The following is a 23,183-nucleotide window of genomic DNA, read 5'->3' on the forward strand; positions in this document are numbered from 1 at the left end:
ATTTCCACCTAGGGTGTTTGATAAGAAGAACAAGATTTTTTTTTTTTTCCCAATTGGACAGGCTTCTGGTTGTGTAGACAGTGAATGAGACCGATTTAACATCAATATTCTCAGTCAAATTAGACAGCTGTATTTGTGATCTTGCTCCAGCCTGTTTGCTGACAAGCAGTGCATGAGTAATGAAGAGGTCTTTCCAATGTGACCCTGCTGCAGAGTGCTAATGAGCAGGGATGTGCATTATTAGTTGACAGTACATACCACAATTAGAACAGAGAAATGCAGTCTAGGGTGCTGCTTACTTATCTAGTGTTCTGGTGACTTTACTTTAGGGAACAGAAGAGAAGTGGGACTTTGTGCTGGACATGGACAAGTGGTGTTTTCCTTGTTTTTTAAGGAATTAATGCTTCTTAGAGAAGAATGTAGAAAGCTTCAAGAGATTATTGTTCCTGTCTTTCCAGACAAAAAAGGAGACTGTCTGACCTGTAAAAATAATTCCATTTAAGTTGCAATATGGGTGAACACATAAATACTTTTAAAATGAACAATCATGTTCAGTTAAAGGTAATGAACACTTTACTTAAAAATGGAAATACATTTTTTAAGGTTTTAATATCCACTCTTACCTCAGAACTAACAGTCGAACAAATCAACTGTTTTCTGGCTTTTTCTCTAACATGCTGACAGACCTTATATTTTGCTTCCTATTTGGTGATTTGGTGATAATGGGCAACAATAGTTCTGACAAAATTAATTTTTTAATACTTTAGAGTGCAAATTAACTCTTCACATCTTTTGAAATTGTGATCAGTTTCATATGAAGAGAGAAAGTAAAATATAATGGAATAAAATTTAATCTCAGAAACATTGCAATCCATAGATGCTCATTCAACTGAGGAGATAGTCATGGGGAGTTGTCAGAGGTCCAAGGATTCAAGTCATGATAGACATTGCTCCAGTTTGGCGTTACTGACACAAGGAAACCTTGTGCTGAAACCCACAACAGAGTCATGCATGCACTGGACAAAGGCAGATACTTGCCACCCAATACAGAAATGATCTTTTGGTGCAGTAGTGTGGATGTTGACATGATTTTTCTGCTCCTTCAGACTTGCAGCTGTGTGTACAGGGGTAGTAGAAAGGAGATGTGTAATGACTTGCTGGCTGGAAGCAGAGTGTGGAAGGAAAATATCAACTGGTGCTGAGTTCAGTCAAGGAGCCTTTGGCCCTTGAAACAAAGATACTCAGAGACACCTCCAAAGATAACAAAAGAGATTGCAAAATATTCCATAAACCATGCTACTGTGGAAAAAAAGTTTATCTCTCTCAGCTTTTAAATTACAGATAGATGAGAATCATAGTATAAAGGATGTTTTTCATTGTTATTGAATAATATATGTTCAGAATAAGGAACACCTACCTATTATCAGGGCATGAAATCATCAATCTGTTTCAGCTGACCAGCTAATTTGAGGAAACATCTGGCCTGTGGTCTGCATGTCCCCCAGATGACTGAGGAAGCCAAGAAAAAGTGCTTGGAAGCCAAGCAGTCATCCAAGTCTGGTAGAGTGCAAAGTGATTTGTTTGGTTTCATTGAAAATGGTAAAGGCTGCTTGGTGTACCAGATCACCTTGGTGTACCAGATCACCTTGTCAGTGTTTGTGTTCAGGTTACACAGCTGTCTGAGGAAGCTCAAGGCTTGCTTTTAACTGGAAGCAAAGTAAATGTGATTCTAATTCTCATGGTAAAAGTAGTCTTTCAAAATATTTTAGCATTCTTAAAGCTAAAAGTTAGCCCATAATCTGTGTTGTGGATGCTGTAAAGTTGTGGAAATAGTGGAGAAGGTAAGTCATTCATTTTGTGAGTCATTCTTCTGTTCATTTTGTTTAGATTGGTTTCAGTGAGAATTTGCTTGATCATTTGTATGTCTAATAGGTGAAAAAGCAGCTAGACCAGCCAAACTGGGCAGCATTTTTTACCAGTCTGGCAGTGGATCTTCCAAATAAATCCATGTATTGGAGGTCAGCTGAATTATTGTCCTGGTGGTGCACCTTTCTTTGCAAAAGTAATGTCATTTTAGTACTTCTATGTGCTAAAGGATTTTACAAAGTGAGCATGTAAATTTTAGAGCAGGGAAATGCAAGAGACTTAACTTTGGTTTTGTGTCTGTTTTCATATTAGATATTTTAGAATTTATGTGTTTTGTTTCTTTTTACCTATTTTACCTATTTATCTTTTATTTATTTTCCTCTAGAAAAAAAAATTCTTCATAAATTACATATATGCCTACAGATGCAGTCATGCATGTGTGTATATTAGACTTACCCTAAGCTTAGTTGTTGGTTCTGATGCAAGTTTGACACCTCTAGTGAAGTAACTGTAAATACCTTGGGTATTTTAAGGTTAGTAAAGGCTGTGTGAAAGTTGTGCTCCTTTTGTTTTTGCTTGCAAAGATTAACATATTTCTGGGAATGTTAAGGTTAGTAAAGGCTGTGTGAAAGTTGTGCTCCTTTTGTTTTTGCTTGCAAAGATTAACATATTTCTGGGAATGTTTACACCAACCAAATGAGTCAGACACGAGATTTCTCTGCCCTTGAACCGTTTGCTGGATGCCATGTAGGTTCTCTAGGACTGGCAGGGAGGGCTGTGGGACTGTAGGTCCAGCTGTGGGCACTGGAGGAACTAATCCAGTATTTGAACCCGACTGCAAAGATAGAACAGGAGAAAGAAAAAAGTAGCCCAATTGCTCTGAATGGTTTCTCCCCTTCAGATACACATCCTTACCCTACATGAAGTTGTTTTCCTCTCCAGAAGTGGGGAATGGAGATTAAAGTATTTTATCCCTGAGCTCCCCATCTTGTAGAGAGGCTATGGTGAGGGAGCCTGTGGGAAGAGAAAGCCCTTGGCTAAAATTAAGATAGCTACTAAGAGTAGTGGAAGTTTTTCTCTTTGGAAAATTGGCTTTTGACCAAGTATAACCTTAAGGCTTTCCCAATGGGAAATTTAGCATACCTGTTACTGTGACCCTGCCCTAGTAACCACTTGCACCTCTAGCAGCTCAGTGAGTTTACAGTCCTGCTCTTTTTACAAGTATTCATGAGCTTAAAGCAGTTCAGGGTCAAGAAATAAGTTTGTAAACCTTACATTTTTACAGTAAAAAAATAATGCAAATATATTTTGCTTTCTAAACAATTAGTTGTGTTCTAGTTTAACAGGCAATTTGTATTTTTTTTTTTTTTGTGGGACTGTAATATGTGATTTGACTATATAAATACTTTGACAATAATATGAATAAGTGATCTCCTTAATTAGTAACCATTGCTTTAAAAGAAAACTAAAATATTAAATGAAACTGTAGTATCTTATATTTTCATTTTGCTGACTGATAAACATAGACATGACCTTTAAACTGTCAAGGAAACTTTCCTGTCTGACCATTCAGGGAGCACTCTGGCAGTCACACCATTGAAGACTTTTCACTGCTGGGGCTGAAGCCCCTTTGCAGCGAGGCTCACACAGTCAGACAAGGTTTCCTTACTGGCTCAACTCCACATTTCCCATAGCAGGGTCTCGGACATCTGAATCCTTTAAGTAATTTTGTCAAAGTGCAGAACACAAAGCCAGTTTGAGCTGGGTGCCTCCAAGGAGGGACCCTGAACAACCAAATCCCTGAGCTTTTACACCCTTGCAGTCTAAGTGTACCATAGTCTGGGCTCCTCCTGCTGAGTCCTTGGCTCCTGCAGTGGCTCTGAGTGCCTCAGTGCTCTCAGTGCTCTCCTGGCTGGCCCCACGATGAGAGACCCAGACGTCTCTCATTGTGCAGAGGAGCAGCACCACTTCAAGGCCTTTTGCCTGGGACTCCCATCCTTTCCCAACACCCAGCACCCAACCTGCAGCTCAGACTGCAGCTGCACACTGAGATATCTGCACTAAATTAATTCCTCAGTGGGACCACTGGAGTTTGTGTTTGCTGAGTGTTCATGAGTTCCAGAGTGCTCTGCTATCCCACATGCTGAGTTTTCCATTATGCATCATGAATTTTGTAGAATGGGAATTATAAAGCTTTACCTAATGTTTTGTTAGAGTCACAATGGTTGTACACTGAGGATTTGTCATGCCTGACAAATCAAATAATAGATTCTCATGTACTGGGACGGGTGCCCATCAGTACACTCCAAATTAAGCCATGAGAGGCATACTTAATCATATTGATTAGATGAAGAGAGTTAGAGATGTAGAGGAAGAATTTCAAATTGAGTAAAACTCAGAGTTAAAAAACAAACCCAAGAAAGGCAAGGCTGAAGTGAAAATATCATACCTGGTAAATCCCTGTGCCAAGCTATCATGCCCTGCTTGCAGAAGAGACAGGAGAAGACACAGTGGAGCCACATGTCTGGCTTTGTCCCTGCCAGCGCAGCCCAGCTTCATGGCAGTGAGCCTTGTGGGCGCAGTGACAGTGTCTGCTGTGGCTCCTGTCAGTGTACTAGAATCAGTGCTAAGCATGACTGGAAATTGAGAATCACCCTGTAACTCACAGGGGGCCTTTCTAGAAGGCGGTTGTCATACACTATTAAAGATTGCATTTCTTTGTGTTCTATTGACTAAAAATTATAATTTAAACCTTTAAAATATATATCACAGGGTCTGTTTACTATAATATTAACCAGCTTGTACTGTTCCAGCTTGACTGACAAGATAATATATATTTAAATAAAAAATTACAGTGGGGCTCCACCAGCTTTCCCTGGGATTCAAGCAGCAATTAAACATTACTCAGTCTTTGTACCACAAAATAATGAAGAGATAGAACAATCAAAGGGGAAGCTTACAGCCAGAAAATACCATTTATATAAAGTGATCATGTATAGGAAGTCAATATTTACTGCACTGCAAGTACACAGTCTTTCCTTTTGTAAAAAATTAACCACGGGCCCATGGTACATGTTTCTCTACAGAGATCTAGCATAGCTGCAAACAGCTATCAAGAAAATATACTGCCAAATGCTATTACCACTTGTTCTTGCCATAGAAATAAGAAAAGCTTACATACAGTTCTTAAATGAGGGCAGTCTAAGTAGCTCTGGGCAGTAATTCAGAATGTCCATTTGTGTCACTTTTACAGGAGGACTGTGACTAACAATAGCTCTCTAGTACCAGGAATAGTGAGACTAGCTTGGGATGGGATGCTGGATGTGGAAATTCAGGTTATGTGTTATCCATGTGCTGCTAACTCCGGCTCAGACCTTGTGCACTTTTTAAAAGAAAACTGTTATTTCAAGATACTGGGTTAGATTTGCAATACAAGGTAAAGGCACAGCAGTGCTAACCATCAGAGCTCACAGTGAGTGTGGTGTTGCCGCTGAATAACAGCAGGAATTCACTGCTGAAGAGAAGTTATATCTCAAAATTAAAATTGATTAGGGACTTAAAAAGCATAAAATCAGCTAGAGTGAATAAAATAATAGCTTAACTGACAGTATTTAAGAAAAAAAAAGACCAAACTGCTCATTTCTATTAATGCACTGAAACAGGGACACAATCTCACTAGCATGAACTGTAGCAACATTTATTCATTTTCAGGGTGGAACTGCTTGACAGCATGTTTCCTCAGCTCAGTAAAACATATGGTGAGCTTGACAAGGGATAATCGAAATAAATCACTGTCTAACCCTAAATTCATTATAGTATTGTAGTGATAACCTGTTCTTAAAAATGCACTGCCAAATTTAGTCTCATAAAATATTGCCATAGCTGGATAATAATATGGAAATGTCAATCATGTTTTTATTCAGGCAATGTTCAAATAATTAATAGATTCATAACCACTGATATTAGAATTAATATTCAGTGTTTTATTATTTCAAATATCCTAGCACTTGCCTTAACTGAAAGTGACTTCTCTTTGAAGGTAAAATGAACCCTCAACAACCTCAAAGTTTCCAAGTATCTGAACACAGGAATTTCTTCACTTGGGATAATGAATGGAAATGTATTTTTACACATATGTGTAAATGTAAATGTATTTTAAGTCCTTATGTTTAAGACGCATAGTATATTCTTGAATGATTAAATATGTCCTCTGTCTCACTTTAAGATTATTTTTATTAATACAAGTACCATTTAAACCTGATGGAAGTCAAAATGTGATCTGTGAATTTAGGACTATAGTAAGGGTTCTAGTGTTGCTGCTGAATTGGAATAAGAAGTGTAAATTGAAAAAAATGTACATTTATATAATTACGTTTGAGAAAGAGTTTTTAACGTAGCATAATACATGTGCTTTTACGTGCCAATCATAGTAAGGTTTTTTGGGTTTTTTTTTGTACTACAGGTTTCTATGAAAGGGAAGTACTTTTCCAAAGACATTATGTTTTACAATAGATTTGGAAAAAAAATGTGCTTTTTTTTTTTTTTTTTGCAAAGGATTTCTGTAGATTGTTTAATAAATGAGCAAAATTAAAATCTCCAAATAAAACTGATGATTTTTAAACTTTGGATTAAGAAATGTTTATGCTTTTATTTTATCATTTGGAGATAAGTAATTAAAATTTTTTAATAGCTTGTTTCAAAATACTACTTCAAAGGCAGAAAGGAAATGAAATTATTGTTTCTCCACTGAACAAAGCAAAACTTTCTCCCAGAAAATTTTGCAAAAATGCCTGCTATTTCTAATCATACTTTATGGTGTATATTAGCAGTGAGAAGCACATTAAGACATCACAGCTACATTCTTTAACTGACAGCTTTCTGAGTATCAGGATGAATATTTTCTTATGCCAAAGAAAGTCAATCGCATTTGCAATAAAAAAAAGTATCCTCAGAAAATGCCTTTGAGTTGTGTAAAACCAAGTTACTGTTAGATTTACCTTGCCTTTTGAAATTTCTATTATATATTCTCTCTAAAAAGATAATCATACATACCTGTGCATGCTATTCAACTATATGCCTTTAAGTGTCTTTTGTGCTCTTCTGTACTTTGAATAGATGTAATGTATTTTTTAGTCTTAGGAAGTCACCACTATTTAGTTACAGAAACTCTTTTTATAATATTAAAAATTGAATATTATCTCCTCATAAGAATTTATTATAAAAGTTAGACTAGGCTGTAGTTTTGGAGGAAGGATGCATAACTGATGACCTTTGTGTCTAGTATTGATTTGGCTTAATCTAATTAAAAGCCACGTGAAATGGTCCCTGATGAAATGCTGTTAAGCAAGAACTTAAATTTTGTCTTTACATTTCTTTGTCAGCAGTGGCTCACTCAGCAGTTAGGAGCATTATGAACTCTTTTTAATACCTGAGCTGCTCACAGGTTTCCTCATAGGAACCACTTATAACATGGTTGCAGGCACCAGCCCAAAGCCTTGCCAGGGTGGGCTGTCTGGCTGCAGTGTGAGCCAGAAATGTACTTTCCCAGCTGAAGACCTAAAATATCCTGATGTGCCGTCTTGGCTTGTCACCTCAGATCCTCATCAGGCTGCACTGCTTTTCATTGCTGAGCAGAGACATGAAGGACGAGCTTCTGCCCTACTTTGTACAAGGTGGCTGTAAAGCACGCTCAGAGCCACATCAGTGGTACCCAGCTCTTTCTAATATCATTTTGGAGAGGTGTTTTGCCAAATGTGGTTGCCTGTAGGAAGTGCAATGCAGGAGAGTGTTCAGGACTATGATGGAAGCAGGGTTCTTTCTGTTTTGACAGAGAAAATATGAGCTGGCTCTGGTAGAATGAGTTAATGTGGTTCAAATTGTTAGATAATAATTTCTAGGATAATTAATTATCTTTATTGAAATAGTAGCTACATGCTATCAACACTTACTTTGTATGCAGCAGGAAAGATTGTGTTGTGGAGGCTTGGTTGACATGGGGGACCTGACACTGGGGTTTTTTGTTGGTATTTTTCTTTTTTATTGCTACAGCCAAATAGATTCTTGGGACTAAAGGATTAATCCAGACTAGGACTATACTTTTTATACTGAAATTTTAATTTTGTTTATATCATGCTTACAAGTATTGCTGAGGCAATACCTGGTAGTCCTTGGTTTATAGGTGTTTTGGAGTTTGGGTAGCATGGGTACACTGTGTAAATTTTCCTAAAAAAAAAAAAAAAAGTAATGTATCTGAAGAGACTTTACTTCTCCATAACCTGGCTGCCTTGTGTATTTTTCTCTTTGGGCACTAAGGTACTGAAACCATCACATAAATTTATGACTTCCCTGGAGAACTTACAGCAGCTCAACAAGCTTTTTTATGTGACCATTTGTCATCTATTTTAAGCAGACTTGGTGGATACTTTTTACACCTGAATCAGTTAATGAGTCCCTGAATATTATTCATGCATAAATTTTATTTTGAAAGCATAACATTTTTTCATGCATTTAACTTTTCAGTCAAACAGAAGTGTAATGGTAAATGTTGATTTTGTATAAAAATATTGAATATTGAGTATATGAAATGCTGAATTTAGAATGTGAAGTATACAGAAAAGCAGATGGCTGAGAGCTGCCTGTGTGAGTGTTTAATGAAATTTTAGATTGAAAGGTGTCATATTAGTAATGTGTTAAATTGATTGTGTGGTTCAATTGTTCACTACCAAAAGTCAGTCTAATGGAAACATTTCATTTCAAGAAGTCACAAATTGGGGTCCCCATGTGTATTGTATATTAGTATTGCCTGTGGTTATAATTTGAAGGTAGTAATGTCTAAAATAATGCTGTGCTAGGCACTACAGCAGCGTAAGGAATCAGTCCCTACCCAAGGGGCAGGAGATGATCAGTGAAGAGAGTAGGAGTACCCTCCCTCCCAAAAAGAATCAGCAGTGCTCATATGGGCAGGTGTTGATAAGGTAATAGTGGTACTTTTTTTTTACAATATTTACAGTATTTATGGATGAATCATGTTGATATGAGAAAGGAAGAAAACAGATATTTTGGCCTAAATTTTCTACTACAGGTGTCAAATACCAAGTACTTAAGTGCTTGAGAGGTGTGGGAATGTCTTACTATTCCCACTGAAATTAATTGATGGAGAGGCCTGAGGGCAGCTCTCTCAATCAGGTCTGAATCTATGAATTTTGAGGTGCTGGCCTTTGTATCCCGCTTATGTGAAAGTGTGTTTCTTTACAGTTTGCATCCAGAAATTTCTTGGAAATGTTGTTTATTTAATACATAATTAGAATTCTAGCAATTTCTCTAGTTTCTAAGAGAAAAAGGCAGAACTGGAGTCATAAAATCACACAGGAGAGGCCTACCTGTATCCACAAATAAAAGATGAACAGCACAGTTTCGTCAGGATCATGGATATGTAAACCCTATAGAAAGATCTGCAACAAATTCTGTCATTCTCTACCTATTTAAGGGCTTCTAGGAAATGAACTCAAGGGTTTTCTGGTATTTCTGTTGTTACAGTCTTCAGGACTGCTCACAAGAATGAAATCTTGGAGGCTGTCCATTTTCCTGAAGAACTCACTGGGAATTGCCCTTTAGCACCCATGGAGAAAAAAAATCATGTAAGACATAAGTATTCTTCAATAGAAATTTTTTTCAGTACTTAGAAAAGCTAAGTACTGTTTTCAGTACTTAGAAAAGCTAAGCCCATCTGTTTTCAGCAGTTAGAAAAGCTACACCACTCTAATTTTCTATGTGTCCCTTTCTGCTTCTCCACAAGCTTTCTTTCCTGCATTTATTAAATATTAATTATATGGTAATGCACTCTATTAAATTACAGGAAACCTTCATGTGTTTTTCTGCTTTGAGTTTTGCCGATTCAGTAAGGAAATATATTAAAGCACCAGTAGAGATGTAGTGGCATTCCATTCACTTCTGCCATCTAAGTCTGTACTGAATTTGTCTCATTAGCATAAAACCTCCAGAAAAGACTTTTTTTACACAAATATTGTAATAATAGGCTCATAAAAAAATAAAAGCACTTGTTCTGCCTTCTTATTTAAATCACCAGTAGATAGTATCTCAGTAATTGAAAGGTAAATGTAAACAATAATATTAATAAGCAATGTTTCGAGGTCAAAGATATATTTACAGGTTTAATCTAGCCACCTTACTCACCTCATGAGTGCTGCAGGGTCTGAGAAAGGTGCTGCATCCCCATGCTGTATTACAGAAAGGCAGAAAGTGACAGAGAGCTTAAATTTGGATTAGTTATTTTACCCTGAGTTTTTTCATCAGCCTCCTGAAAAGAAGGTTTTGGAAGTGGTCTTCATTGGAACTTGCTGAAAAACAGCCAAAGAAGCTTTACATGTGCTGATGCTGAGTGTCTGGTAGCATTGCTCCAGAATTTCCTTGGGAGGCTTCTTATGCTGTGGCTGCAGTTTGTGCCACCTGCAGTGACTTTGCTGGAGTTGTTGGACCTGGAGGTATTTCTTGGTTCTAAGGTCTTTCTCTATATCCCACCTGTGCCTCAAATCCATGCTCCAGCACAGACTTGTTTGTGAAATTATATGCTTACTGTTCTTGAATTAATTTAATTTCTAACCTTAATTGCAGATAAGACACAAGGCAGCTAAACAGATAAAACTCAATCTGTATAAATAGTGAGATACTGCATGGTGTAAACATGTTGGAAATTTTGCATGTTCCTTAGAAAATTTCTGCTGACAACAGCAAAAAACTGTTGGTTTTTGGTACATCAGCTAGTGAGACTGGGATTCAATAGAGGATTTGTCCAGGGTGCTTTCTGTGCATCATATCTTTCCATTCCAGTGCCCTGGGATCATCTCAACTTCCTGTCTTGTTTGGGTATGTGCTTCCTTGGGTCCTTCTCTACCCAGGAAAGTCCTTCCTACTGTATCTCCTTGATTCTCAATTTGAAAATTTTCAGTTTGTGGAGGTTCTTAATTTCTTACAGCTACTATGTCTTCATGTCTTCCTCCTATCTCTCCTACCCTCTTCACCTGCACAAGACCTTCACCATCACAAGCAGCATTCTACAGCACTTGTGGCTGTAAAGAGACTCTGGCAGATCTGCCAGCCTTGCAGGCTGGCACCCTGTCACTTGTATGCCAGGAGAAGATATTCCAATGGAGGCAGCTGCAAGAATGTACCCCATATTCAGGCAGTTCACAACATATTTAGGAAAGAGCCCTTACAGTATAAAAGTACCTACTATTTTCATTTGTTGTGGAACTGTTTACTGTTTTATTCATTGTTAATTTAGACAATGCTTGCCATAAAACCTATACTTATTTGAACTGTAAGTGCCTGTAACTTGTTTGCACTGTTGCAGCATCCCTTTCCCTCATATATACAAGTTGCTAAAAATGTTAGTTCAGTTTTAAATTACTCTTTGTGCAACTGTTGAAGCAAAAGCTTTGTCATAATCCTTTCTACACAAGTATCTGACATAGAAAAGGCTAGTAATAGGTATCATTAGGATGAAAAACAAAAATAAAGTGTCCATTTTTAACTGCATTAATTATAAATTCTAAAGCCTGAATATAGACCCCACTTCCTGAGATCAATTACATAGATCTTACATAAAGATATTTTCTGTTTTATACAGCTTTTTTTCTCTCTTATTTTTAGTGTATGCAATCTAAAAGAAAAAAAATTACATCCTGCACTCATAAGCTGAATCAGCTACGTAACCAGGGAACAATAATTCTGCAATAGAGAGAAGTACTATCAAGTTGCATTGTATCCTACATGGAATTAGTGAGCATGTGAATTGAACTCATGTTAAGCTTTCTTTCAGATGTCACCAGATAGGTCACCAGATTTACATAGTACCAATCACTGCCTTACCTCTATTTTGTATTATCCACTATGAAGTAAAAAGCTCTAGGTAAGCAGCAGAACAGTTCAATAATCTCCGCTGATTTATGAACACTTGCAATATGGCTATGAAATCAGAAGCAACTACAGTGTAGAAGAAAGAAATGTAATTTTTGGGCACACCAGGAAAGTGAAATTGTATTACCAGTTTGAAGTAAATATGCAGTGAAGCCCTTTCCTACGAGAGGATTTTAGTGTCTAATTAATGGTGCTGTGTCCTGCTTGGATTTGAACTCCTAACATGAACCATACAGTGTGCTGCAGACTTGCTTGAGGGAGCAGAGGGTTGGTCTAGTCACAGTTCACCTGCATGGCCTTTACATTTTTCTGAAGGATTGTGCACAGTCTGTTTCTTCTCTTGCCTTCAGTAGGGGGGGAGGTGTAGAGTATCTCCTGATTATCATGCACGCACTAAACTCCTGTTAATCCTTTTGGGAGCGACACTGTGGTATCAAAGCAGGTATATACCTTTAATCTCTACAGCAGCCCTCTAAGAGGTAACTGGAATTTATAGGTCGTATCAATTTTGCAGCAGTGCAGGTGAATAGTGAGAGCCTTTAAAATAAAGCAACTGATGACTCAGCTTGCACAGAGGCTTGGGAGTGAAACTGAAAATTCAGCAGTGCTACTCCCTCCTCAGCTATCAGCTGATTGAAAGTATTATCCTTTTTATGCTAATCCTCTGAGACTGGTGTAATGTAAAGTACTGGAGATATGGGTGTCTAAATAACAGTAGATCACTACTGTTTGGAGACCCTTTAAAGGGTAGCTCCTCAGGGTATCCTTCCACAGCAGGCAAGGAGAAGCTCAAAATATTAAGGTTTTCTTTATGTCTGAAAGCTAAGAAAACTGCTTAAGTAAATTCAGGAAATTCACTAACATGGAGGCAGTTCGGATAGATTTTCTTTGCTTTGAAAAGGTGGTAGGGGCATATGCTTTTGATCACTCTTATATTTTGATTTCCTGAGACAAGTAAGGTTCGATAGTCATCCTAACTTGAATAACAGCTGTCCAAATAGCTCACTGCCAATACATGTTGAATAACAGTATCATTGTGTAATGTCAGATTTATGTAATACACTATTTATCAGATCACAGATAATAGAAATGCAAGTTTGTTGTATCGTGCTGGGATGAGCACATTTGGAATCCACATTTGTGAGCCAGACTCAATTAAATAAAAGATCACTTCAACCCATAATTAAATGTGTTACCTTTCCAATCTAGTCCTATTGGCTGGCTCAAATGTCTGTTTAATGTTTGCAGATATGTTGAAAAATGGAGCTGAACAAATAGTTTATGAATAAAGAGCAGTCAGAGATGCTGTTCCTGCTGCTAATTTTTTTAGACACTTATGTTTATCTCCTTAGATACTGGTGGTATGATGAGTAATAGGAAAAAGTACAGTGGCATAAGAAGTCTTGTACATAGATAATAAATATTATTTAGTGCAGTTAATAAAAATGAGCCGTGATGTCTTGAAAAGCTTAAAAATTTCAGTGGGGGTTCTGATATTCTCCTGTTAGTTAATTTCTAATATCTGTTATTTGATGAATAATGCCTTATGTTTGTGTCACTTAATATATTTTTTTCTGACTATATAGAACCATTATGCATGGTAGCCATTGCCCAGGGTGCTTTAAGAGCCAAAATGTTGTTCTTAGTTGTCAGAATAAGGGTTTTTCAGGTACTATTCATAGGTGCTACTTTCTGAAAGAAACTACATTCAATTTCACATGGCCATATTGCAGCCAACCTCTGAGTTTTAGAATGATAAATAACATTGAATGATATCTCTTAAGGATGCAGAAATTGCAGGTTTTCTGAGTCTTATTCTCATTACCCATTGCACACTGATTTTGAATAAAATGTTTGCCTACCTACTAAATGCCTCCTTCACAATGCACAATATGAGAAACAACTTCTGTGAACAGAATTCCATAAAGTAAATATTGCTTATACTTGTAGGAATGGAGGCTTTTTGAAATTTCAAATGCAGTGAAGAAAAATGCGAATTAAAAAACCACTGTGCTTGCAGATACTTACAGAGAAATTTCCTGGATCATTAAATGCTTCTTTTCATTCATAATATGGAAGCACAGCAAGATGCATCTGGTATTTCTGTTGAAAGAAATCACATTCAATTTTTTCAACTTCCTGAAGCTTAAGACATTCATGATCTGAATAAGAGATTTTACAAGAAAAAGATTTATGGGTTAATTCTAAAGGCTGATGACCTGAGATAAAATATCAGAACACTAAATTATATGCATAAATCCAGGTAATGAGGGTGTGGGGCAAGCCTGCAAAAAACTTTATGAACCTGGGACATGTTTTAATTACTGTGCTATATAGAGAAAATAGTTTTCTAAGAACTTGTGGTATCTGCAGTTAAATGACAAAGAAGATAACATTATACAAAATGAAGAAACGTAAATTTGGAATTTATGTTCATGACTTCAAAGTCTAGGGATCTGCATATCATCTCTGAAATGAAACAAAAGCTGAACCATAAATCAGCTGGTGTTCATTATAATTTACATACATGTATGTAATTAGAAGTGAATGGAACAGTAGAAAAATACCATCATTTACTATCTTTTCTTAAGAATTGTCTGTAAACATTTTGTGTCTTAACTGTAAGCTAAGTCACAGCTGTAAGTTGGTGTCTTTCAAAGACGAGAAACTGCAAAGTGGGTCCTGTTATGGATCTGGAGACTCCACTAGAATATTGCTCATTGGGATATTTCAGCCTGAGATTGCTGTTAAGTGAATTCCTTGGCAATGGCAGCTGTTCTTTGCTGGAGCTAGCTGCTGATGCTTTTAATGCTGGTAACTCAGCTCCTGTAACTCCATGTTACTGCTGTTGTACAACTTGGGGCGTGTGTGACTGCTGCTTTCCCTATTCCCTTGACCTTTTCCTTGTTTGAGTGTGGAGTCAAGCATGGTAGATTGAAATGCCTTCACTGTTGATTTAAGATTTACCAAAAAAAAAAGACTTTTCATTGGGGCATTGGGTCTAGGATGCACTTGTGGGCTCCACTTAGTTTGCTTTGCTGTTGTCATGGTGAACTCCAACATGGAAGTGGAAAATAATGGCCTGAGGTACTAACATTTGCAGCTCTTCCAGCTGCCTGCAAATATGTGTCTGTGACCTTAAGATCTAGGATGTAGTTTTATAGTATGTGGTGAATTTCTGTCCCTAAAAAAATGTAATTTTTTTAAGTGAACCCTTTGGAAAATATATTTATTTATGTCTGTAAGATCACATTTTAATAATATGGATGGTAACTGCATGTTACAATCCATATTATGGATTGTATGTATTTGTGTCTTGCTGCTTGGCTTTCCCAAGGCAGATTCTAAGGTCCTGTAATCCTCCCTGGTCCAGTGGTAGGGACAGTCTTGTAAACATGAAAGTTTTCTCCATAAAGCTGTCCTTGCAAATTATATCTCTGCAATTAGCCCTCTGTCTTTCTGTTCAGCAAATATAATGTGTCACTATTCAATGGGTTTAATGTAGATTAAGTCTTTAGAGCAGGGTGGCAATTTCTCTGTCTGTTTACATCTGTGGTGCTATTTAAAAATGTCATATTGTTAGCCAAAATCATAACTTACCAGATGTATTTTTATCCAGTAATGTCTGATGGGGCTATCTCGTTACAAGGTGAATGGGGAGAAAAAAGTGCACTGCTGGAGGGGCTGGAGAGCTTTTTTCAGTTTTTGCATTTTCTGAGGTGCTATGTGAGGGAACTGTGAATGATAAAGGAATTGTGCAGTGTGTACAAGGCCTCCAGTTTCTTTTACAATGACTCAAAGGAGTAGGAAGAAAATTGAACTAAGATTTCTTCTGTTTGAAAGCCATGCTCAAAGGCTCTGTGAAGAATGTTTTATTGCTACCTAGGTACCAAGATAAGAGGGGACTCTTCCAGCAGGCCCAGATTTCCTTTGGGCCCACTTATATTACTGCTTTGGGCACGTGAAGTGACCTGAGAATGGGCATAGCTAACAAGATGACTTGTGGCAATGTCCATTGGGATCTGGGATCACATCTGTCACTGCACATTGCAGTGCCTTATCTCTCTGCAGCTCAGAAAAGTCTCCTCCTGCAGCTCAGAATAATCCTTCCTTTAGGTGATGTTGCCATCTTTATCTAGCTCTTCTTACATGACTTCACTTTCCTTAAACCATGAAATATATTCCTTCAGCACTGGAAGAAGACCTGCAAATGTATCTGTCATTGGCCTCAGTTCAGGCTGTGGGAATGCGGCAGTCTGGCTGCTGCAGAGCTGTCCCAGTGCTTAAATCTGTATCTGTCAAAGCTGATGTTTCATTTCTCTATACATCTCTCTACTCACATCCCCAAAGTTAGAAGTTGGGTCTTAGACTTATTTGAGTCTCTGTACACAATTTTGTACTTAGACCTGAAAGCTTAGGACAATTCTGGACTATTCAGGGCTTTTCACCTTGGCCAAGCTGTATCCCATCACAGCCTGTGTGGCTGGGTGTGCGTCCTGTCTATAAACCCTCATGCAGAAATGAGTTCTAGCTGGTGATCACTGAGGAGAACACTTGTGTACACAACTTGGTGTACAGTGAAGATCTAGTAGGTTTTAGCTCTATTCATGCATGTACGTGAGTGATCTGATATTTCATCACTTGACGTACGAACTGAGCCAGCTTAAATCACTGACAGAGGAGTGATACCACAAGGAGGGATACAACCAAGCTGCTGTCTTTGGATTTGAATGTTAGATGGAGGGGCTCCGTATGCACCGTGTTTGCATGGGAAAGATGGTGGTTTAACAAGTGCAGTGTGTAAGATTTTGTGCCAGGAGGTGTTCCTGAGGTTCTCCTGAAAGGGTTCCCATAGGCCATATGAGTGTGTAACTGGCCAAATGTTACACTGTAACACGAAAAAAATCAAAGAAATAGGCTAGATGTAAAAGGAAAGAAAAAAGAACTTTAAAAAGTAAACTTTATTTTCTGACTTTATTATATATACAATAATAAAAATTACACTGGATTGGAGGGTGAAACTATCACATCTCCAACCACACTGGTCAAACTAACAGTCTATCAAATCTCTCCACCCACAAAGAAGAATGCACAACAATGATTATTTACATGAACATGCGTGAGAAAACTCAGTTGAAATATGTAAATATCAGAAGGCATAGGAACTTTTAGAAAAACTTTAAAACTCTCAAAAGAACAGGGCAACAGCCAGATAGTCTATGAAGCAGAGTTGGTACTCATAGCTCAAAGAGGTAAAAAGTTAATGGAAGTGCTTTAGGATAATGCAAAAGGAAGCAGATTTAATTAAGGCATATGGCTCCAGGTGCCTTACAAGCATGTAAATTTGTTCCTGAAAACTGCACTGAGCAGTTTTGAAATTTCTGTCATTTGATTGAGAAAACCATCAAGTGTCTGTGGACTTCTGTGACTTAAACTCACTAGGAGGACTAGAGGGCAGAGCCATACAGATGCTTGGTATGCATTTACAAGCTCAGTTTCAGTCTGATATTAAAATAAAGTTGTAGCTAGGTGCACTTAACCATATATCAGTGCCTCTATGGGTAGTAAATCGGATGACAGAGGTCTGGCATTTAACAGTTTGTTTTTTTTCTTCAAACCCTTCTTAGTTTTATTTGCCAGCTGATATTATATTTTTGCTATGAAAATTGTGAAAGGGGATGAGACAAAGGCTTTATTTTTATATGTCCTAAATAAAACTGAATCACTAACCAATTTAAGTGTCTATTTCATTATTATAATTGATGCAAACATATAAGAAGAGGAAGGGGGGGGTGCGTTCCACTATTTTTTATCACTTGGTAGTTATGAAACACATATTGATGATGACTTTAAAGCTGGAATGTATAGCAGTTATTTAGCATCCTTGCTTTTTCTTTAAGATGCCTTAAGCTACTGGAAAAATCATTTACTATGTAACAAAATTTCCTGCCTTATTAGTTAAAAGAAAATATTTCCCTACAGATATTTTCACATGTAATGCTATTTCCCATATTTCTCAAGCTGTTTGCAGTTTAAACTTAATCATATTTGCCTCTCTGTCGCTGAGGCTCTTTAGAATTACCTTGGAGATCTAGATATTATTTGGATATTTATAGCATAATTAGATTTGACGTATCATACTTTGTTTATCTCAGTTAATGCCTAAAGGCTTGATTCTGATCTGAGATCTGCAGAAGCATAGCACCAAATTTGGAATGAACTCTGTACTGGAAATGCTAATAGCAGTCTCTGTCCAAAATAGTTACTGTGCTCTCCTCCTGTCTCCTAAAATGTGTTAGATTGGAAGAATGCATTTGTTTTTAGTTGTTTGTTGTTTGTTTTTTTTTTTTAGAATGAGGTAATGGCAGGAAATGGAGCCAGTCTGCAGTATTTTAGTCTTCTCTCACGGTACTCTCTGTAGATATTATTGTATAGCTAACACAAGAATACATTTTATTTCCTCAAATCACTTTGTCTTTGATCCTTCAAATATACCCTCCCACAAAGAGAAAAAATCACTTGTACATTTGATTTGTATTTTTTTCTCTCCATTTTTAGTAAAACAGAGATCCAGACACAAAATTCATCATTCCTGGAAAGTCAGTCTGGTGATGCTCCCCAGAGGTCTTTATTCTCATTACTCAATGAATTAATAATTACCCAGAATTTGTAGTTTATCCTCAGTAAATGAAAAATATTTTTGGTTATCTTTCTTCATATGCATTTGCCAAGGATGATTGTGCGGTTCTGACTGCTATGAATTCACATCTTTCCTTGCTTTGGAAAAGTTCAGTATTGTCCCAACACACTAGAGATACTCCCCATAGCACTATAGCTAATGCTGTACTGGTAGAAACATTTGCAATGTGTGTTGGCTGGTGATGCAGCAATTCTTATCACTGAGAATTTGTGTTTGGAGCACACCGAATTGCAACATAGAAATTTATATCCTTTCTTGTCTTGCATGTGTTGGCAAAATGCTGCCAGCATCCTTCCCCCAGTCACATATTTTCATTTAATATCTGCTATCGTAATCTTTAACTAAGCTGGTTTATCATGTTGATCTTGAAGACTGATGATATTTGAAAGCAGGAACACTTGTCAGGCCTATGCAGGTTTGCCCACATTGAAAGTATAGGGAACCCTCCCGTGTTCAGCTCTGAGAACAGTGTAGGACAGGAAAACCCTGGTGTAAACTGCTTCATGTCTGCACTGTTTGGGTTGAATCCTTCAAATATGTGTGCCAAAAAACCAGATCTGGTACTGGTAAGCTCATCCCTGATTTTAGGTGTTGGGTAATGCAGCCATGGACTCTGTTAGGAAATCTTTCCATTTCATAACTGTCTTGTTTTGTCATTTGAACTCTGACTCAGAGTCCATTAAATTCAATGGCCATAGCAGCTTTGTGGCTGCTATCCCTCTTGTGAAGGGAACTCTTTTAAGAATAGGTAAGACTCCCCAAATATTCCAAGAGATGGAATGCATTTGTGGATTTCCTGAAAGAGATAAAGTAGGGGAGAGGTGTTTCTGAATTACCTGTTTTAACAGACTGAAAATACACGATTGTCTCTTGAAGGTTATTTATACTGTTATGTTTTTATGGAAAAAACAATATGCTAAATTAAAGTTTGATGACATACCGTACAGGTATACCTACACTTAAAAAAGAACAATACACATAAAATACTCTACAATTCTCATAAAAATACAGGTAGAGAGACTGATTTTTTTCTGGTTTAACCTTTAGATGAAGAATGCTGTTTAGTATTCATAAGGCAGAGGGTAAAGTCTTGCTTTTTGAATTCTGGTTCACTGTTGAAAAAATGGCTAGTGCTGAAAATCACTATTTCTATAGAATTTAATTTCTTATTGGATGGTTTGTGTCATTCTAGAGAAATATGGCTTTATTAAAGAAAAGAAAAATTAATATCATTAACTCATTAGTAAAAGATTCTGTATACACTAATTAGCACTATGTTATTTCTCAGATATTCAAATTATAGTGTACAAATAAATTTTAGTTGCTAATGACTTGTACAAAAGTTATTAATTTCATTATTACTGAATGTTGATACTGTGGAAAATTATTAATGCATTAAGCATTTTAGACAAGAGTAGGGCCATAATTATTGCTACTATTAGTATGCTAGTATTTTCCAGAACTTACTGAGTGCTTTAGAAATGCAGAAGATAGCATAGCCTACATCTAAAAAAATGCATAAAATAGCAAGAACAGATGTAATATGCAGAGAGTCAGATTGATGGTGGGCAAACGTCTCATTATTTGCAAGTTTGCTCCTGTCTGAGTCTAAATGTAACACATTTGTGGTATTTAAGCCGTTGCTGTCTACACTGATCCATCTAAGTCAGTAGTGGCCAGCCTGTGGCACTTGAGTAGGTGACCGCAGCTGTGCGTGGAGCCACCATGGGGCTGTTCATCAGGGACATCACTGCAGAAATAATCCCTGCAGCCACGGGAGCTGGAGGATGCTGCTGAGGCCAGAGAGGCCCTGCAGGGCCTTGGGCTGGGCTGGACCTGGAAATGCTCCCATGTCATTCGTTCTTTGTGTATGAAATGCTTGAGAGCTTTGGATTTGCTTCCCTGCTCCACTGCCTCCTAGCCCCCATTCGGGGATGGGCTGTCTCTTCCTTTCATTCCCGTGAAGTGTGATGATGCAGCACGTAGTAGCAGCTGGAATTTGGGCTGCTTCTAGCCTTTTTAACGCAGCACTTCTGGCTAGGTGAATGTAGGCTTTGTGCGTATGGGCCCTACAATGCATATCTGAGAGCTGCCATAAGGAAGAAGAGTGACTCAAGGAGACACCTGGCAGGGAGTGGGAAGCTTTTCCAAACATTTCAGAGCAGGTGATCCCATTGGAGTTGAACCACAGAGAGAAATGAGGGCATAACTGTGAGAAATGTAACAAATGAGCTGTGTATAATGCCTTCATGACTATTTGCTTTCAATTTGCTGCAGCTGGAGATCTCAGAAGTAACAGTGGTGAGAGCTCAGAGGTGATGCTGTGATGAGAAGCAGTAAGGGAGACCCTGTCAGAGACGACTCTTACATGGACCAGAAAGTAACAAGTGTGATTTCTGTCAGGCCACTGTGCAGGCATCGCTGTGAGTTGAGCTGATGAAGGTGCAATAGGAGAAAAAAGCAATGAAGATGTCGTATATGCAGTGTGAGAAAAAAGTATTAGACATGACTTCTAGGATGGAAGAAGATGAGGAAAAGGGGTGAACACTGTGTTGGGCTGTATCAGAACTACATGGTGAAGCAATTCCTGGAGGAAACAGAAGAGCTCTCTTTTGCCATGGCAAGTTGGGCAGATACTGTGAAATCATGAATTAAGATGATTTATAGAACTGAATAAATTGAGACAGGCCATCACTGAAGAAGAAGCTTTGCTGTGAGTCACCTATACAAGACTATTACCTAACAGTGTGTGAACATGCAAAATTGGGGAAAAAAAAGAGCGAAAAGAGACAGCTTCAAGAGAAATCAGTGAATATGGGTAGACAACTGCATTTGACTGAGCCAAAAAAATAAAATTACTGTTTTCACTGTTTTCCAGCTTCTCAGCTCGTGGTAAATTAACATATCAATTGGTTTGAATTTACAATAGCTGAAAATCAGACCTTCAACACTGAAACAAAGTAGCATACATAAAACGGACAGAAAGATCCAATAAATAACTTATTTGACCTTTATATATTATTTATAAAGGGCTATGCATGCAAAGCACTAAGCATATTCCATTTTCAATAACCAGCCTGCAGCAGATCCCATAAAAGCATTGCTTCACTCTCACATGGAAGGAAGCCAGGTTTATCAGGGGGTTTACCTCAGGCAGTGGGATATGGTGACTTCTGCTGCCCTATTGACATCAACCAGTTGTGTAGTGATACCCAAAAGAAGATTTTAAATAACTAAATGCAAAAAGTATGCCTGCATGGCACTGGTGGCAAAATAATGACAAAAACCCCAAAGGATTGAAGTTCTCTGATAGAAATTAATTTAAATATGGTTTGTGTCTAAGATTTTCGAAGATTAAAGATAAATGAAAATCTGTAACCTTAAGGCAGATGGACCTGAAGTTATGGCTTATGCAGGGATGATACCGAAGAACGGACCTGCTAGGAAAATTATTGTAGGCCAAACAATTATTTATGTAATATACCACATTTATACCAACAAGCAAGAGCAAGTGGAAGCTGTTGCAGTTATGAAGTTCCCCACATGAAAAGGGTTTATAGTCACAGTCCGGATTTGCAGGACTCTGCACTGGGTTATTTAGGTACAGATTCCCCAATGCTTAATGAGATCTGCAGACCGCTTTGGATCAATCAAAAGTTTGGTTCCAGGAGCTATGACTTTAGCAATTGTAATTTTAAATGCAGGTTTGGAAACAAGAATGAACTTCATCGTTTTGTAGCCCATTCGTTCTCTTAATTTGCAAATATACCTGTTTGCCTTTCTCTGATCCGATTAGGCTTTTTGTTAAAAAACAAACAAAAAACCCAAAAACACCAAAAAATTTAACTTTCAAAAATCTGTAAAAGAGTTTTCAATTTCAATTTAAATAAGGCAAATAAACTACTTAGTTTATATCATGAGGATGCCTAGGCAAGATTTTAATATGGTGTCTTCTGAGCTAAAAATATGTGTGTCCAGGGTGTTATGGTAGATTAGTTGATTGTAAAGGCTCTTACTTGTAAATATTAGCTGGGTTAACAGTAGCTCCTCTCTTAGATGGGATGGTAGAAATTTCTACTGGTGGAGAAGTCAGTATTCAGCTGTGGGCTGAATTTGGCCTTCTGAGAGTGGCGGAGTATTAATTGCTCATACTTCAAGCTTTACTAATGCAGAAAATTGTGTACATTGGGGATTAGCTGGATTTCATACAGAATTGTGTTTCTTGTACAAATGACTTAAAGGTGTGCCTTTTTTATTTCAAATCTTAAAGAGTTTTTTTGTCTTCATGAATTCGACATCTGCTGCAATAGCTCGGGTTACCTGCTCTGAGAAATCAGAGGTTTTTACAGTGCATAGATTGGAAATTCCAGTGTATTTTGGAAGGTTGAAATTGATGACCTTGGATGTCTTTTTCAACCTTAATTATTCTATGATGTCCTGTTGGTGTTGGTTTTCCCGCACCTCATGAAACTTTGTGAGTGTTCAACTTGCAGTTCAGTGTGTCTGAGGCAGCAGAGCTTCTGCCTCTGCTCATGGGGCAGTTCATCTACACACTGGAATTACTGCATTGATTCTTCATACTTGTTTTAAGTCATGCATTACATTCATTCTGTCCTGCTTGAGTGTGCAAGTTGTGCAAGCCAAAGTATCTTCTCTCTTCTTTTTATTGAAGTGTTTGCAG

The 23,183-nt window shown here is 37.6% G+C and overlaps 1 protein-coding gene and 1 long non-coding RNA gene across 8 annotated transcripts in view; both read left to right on the forward strand.

The window, feature by feature from the left end:
• Positions 1-23,183, forward strand: part of GRIA4 (glutamate ionotropic receptor AMPA type subunit 4) — a 212,028-nt gene that overhangs the window by 25,714 nt on the left and 163,131 nt on the right. The gene's annotated exons all lie outside the window — the stretch shown is intronic.
• Positions 2,333-2,699, forward strand: LOC140683803 (uncharacterized). The gene is made up of 2 exons (XR_012055313.1): positions 2,333-2,399; positions 2,477-2,699. It is a non-coding gene; the product is annotated as an uncharacterized lncRNA (long non-coding RNA).

The sequence above is a fragment of the Taeniopygia guttata genome, chromosome 1, assembly GCF_048771995.1.
Source record: "Taeniopygia guttata chromosome 1, bTaeGut7.mat, whole genome shotgun sequence".
Classification (NCBI taxonomy): Eukaryota; Metazoa; Chordata; class Aves; order Passeriformes; family Estrildidae; genus Taeniopygia; species Taeniopygia guttata.